Source organism: Sycon ciliatum, chromosome 1 (genome assembly GCF_964019385.1).
Source record: "Sycon ciliatum chromosome 1, ocSycCili1.1, whole genome shotgun sequence".
In the NCBI taxonomy this organism is placed as follows: Eukaryota; Metazoa; Porifera; class Calcarea; order Leucosolenida; family Sycettidae; genus Sycon; species Sycon ciliatum.
Window position 1 is genome coordinate 239,932 of NC_088643.1, and position 3,146 is coordinate 243,077.

Genomic DNA, 3,146 nt, shown 5'->3' on the forward strand with positions numbered 1-3,146 from the left:
GCTGGTTAACTACGGTTTGCGCAACGCAAACCAACATTGTCGACGACTGACCGGTAATTTCGCCTGACGATGAAGAAATAGTGTAGAGAAAATAAGGATTCAAACAAGTTTCGTACAACACTCATCAGGAATCGTCGTTGTACTAAAGGACACTGAAACAAAATTGAGCTATTATAGAAATCTAATTTCAAATTTGGACTTCACGGAGAATTTCAAAGTATTAGGAAATCAGAGGCCACATGCCACGTAATGCTCTTTTCTCTCCGAAACTCAACACTTGCAAGCCAGATATGAAAGAAAGAAAAATCATCAGTCACACCACCCGGACTCGATCCAGGGACCTTGCTATTCACAGGCAATGCTGTAACCAACTGAGCTACAGTATGACTCTTATCCGCAGTGATGGTAAATATATCCTTCTTTGATCAATCCATATCTGGCTTTCATCCTACTGGCAACTCACACCAATCAAGAGGGCCCTCGAGCCTCGAGCCTCGGCTAGGCCTTGACAGATTATGCTAGCATAATTTTTCGCATAATTCCTACCAAAATCGTATAATCGCATAATTCGAGGCAAATTGCATACGAATTGCATAGAATTGGAATAATCCGCCTGTTCGCATCAAATTCCATACAGGTGTACATGTTCTACAAGTACAAGACAGATGCACCAGGAAGTCGTAGGTTTACGACTCCCTTGAGAACATGTCCAGTCCACTACAATCAGTGACGGTCGTAGCTAGGTCGAACGGTGCGTTGGACCCCGTTGAACTTTTGCTACTACAGTACAACGCCCTCTAAAAAAATTCCCCTGTTATTTTGCACAGAACCATTATACATTAGCAGCATATGTGAGCATAATGCGGCATAATATGATAACTTTTAGCATAAAAATAGCGTAATTCTGCAATTTTTTCAGCAATGTGAAAAGCATAATTTCACGAAAATATTAGCATAATCTGTCAAGGCCTACCCTCGGCCATTTGCTTGATATCATGGGGAGGGCTACAAACTATTTCACTGCGAGCAAATACAAAATTGCAATTTCAAATTAGGGAGTCAGAGGCCACATAACTTAGATTTTCTATGTATTAGGAAATCAGAGGCCACATGCCACGTACTGCTCTTTTCTCTCCGAAACTCAACACTTGCAAGCCAGATAAGAAAGAAAGAATAAATCATCAGTCATACCACCGGCGCCGTCGAAGAAGGATAGATTTACCATCACTGTGGATAAGAGTCATGCTGTAGCTCAGTTGGTTAGAGCATTGCTCACGAATAGCAAGGTCCCTGGTTCGAGTCCTGGTGTTGTGACTGATGATTTTTCTTTCTTTCATATCTGGCTTGCAAGTGTTGAGTTTCGGAGAGAAAATACATAGAAAATCTAAGTTAGAGAAATAACATGCCAACCATGCATCGACTAGGTACCAGGCGCGAACTGATGGTGGCCAAGCTTGGCCGTTAATGTTCTAGGTGTAATGTACTGCTGTTATTTGTTATCACTTTGTCCTTCCTTCTTTCTTTCTCTTCTTTGTTCATTTTTCAGGTGCACGTTTATTGTTAGTACACGCATTCGTTATTGCTCTCGCTTTCATTGATTACTGGTTTATTATGTACTATTATGAGATGAAATAAAACAGGAAAGGGCACAGGCCCTGATACGTGCAAGGGATAGCAATCAACCTTGCACATGAATTGAGCATGTGTTCTAAATACATGTAAATGTAAATGCAAAACAATAAAAACAAAAACACAAACAATGAGCAATAACCTCAGGACTGGGCACAAGTCCTAAACCAGTAAAAGGTGCAAGGGATAATGATCAACCTTGCGAGTTCAAGTCAAAGCATGCGGACTCACAACAAAATGGCATCAACGTGAGCACAGAGGAAGAAAAGAAAGGAAACTGCAAAACAAAAAGCAAAGCTTTCATTGTTAAAAATCACACTTGTAAATTTCACTGCTGGTTGTTCTTAGTGTTATTTCTCTAAGTTAGATTTAAATAGTTCAATTTTGTTTTCAGTGTCCTTTAGTACAACGAAGATTCCTGATGAGTGTTGTACGAAAACTTGTTTGAATCCTTATTTTCTCTACACCATTAATATTTGCAATTTCAAATTTGGACTTCACGGTGGTGTGACTGATGCTTTTTCTTTCTTTCATATCTGGCTTGCAAATGTTGAGTTTCGGAGAGAAAAGAGCAGTACGTGGCATGTGGCCTCTAATTTCCTAAACCATTAATATTATTATTATTATTATTATTATTATTTTCACTAGTTTGAGGGAAAGAGACAAACGGGAAAAGTCTGAAGAAAAAAATATTATTATTATGATTCTTTATTCCACTCCAAATTGAAAATAAAAATAAAAATTGGAGGTACTACACTAACTCACCGGACTTATCATAGCCAAAGGTAAGCACGGATAAATATATGGAAAAAAAGTAAGGTAGAGAGAGAGGAAGGGAGAAAGAGAATTTTTCCTTGGATAGAATAACCCCAACTGCCCTTCTCTACAGTAACACCAATGCACAAGAAGTGTAGAGCTGGCGAGTGGATGCAGTTTTTGGCGCTCCGGAATCATTCAATCCTGTGTGTATGTATACCTGTTAGAAATGTCTCGAGTATGTTCCATACAGCTGAGTGGCAACCTTCCCTCGAAGGACCATGCCTTTTATTAGACTGTTGCTTTCCTCTGGTGTCAAACCAGATGAAATAAAACAAATTGACCTGAGCGGAAGGCGAGGAGTTTGTAGAGTTTCGTTCTCCTCCACATCTGTCAGAGACGAGGTGTTATCCAGAGGGCTCACTGTCGACGGAGCTCAATTAGTACTGTTAGTTGGTGATGGAGCTATAGTCTCTGTGCATATCTTTGGCGTGGCGGATAATACTCCGCTGTCGGCCATTACATCGGCGATGGAGAAGTTTGGAACCACCGTTGGTCTCCCAAAGCGGGAAGAAAAGTCTGTGGATGGCTGTACGTTCACGACTGGCACTGTAATGTTGTACCCAAGTCCACCGTACCGTCTAAAATCGTGCTGCCTGGCTCCGGTCAAAAACTTCGCGTTTGGCACAGGGGTCAAGTTCCCACATGCTTCAAGTGTGGCTCCCGTACGCACCTCGCGAAGGACTGTGGCCAGCACAACA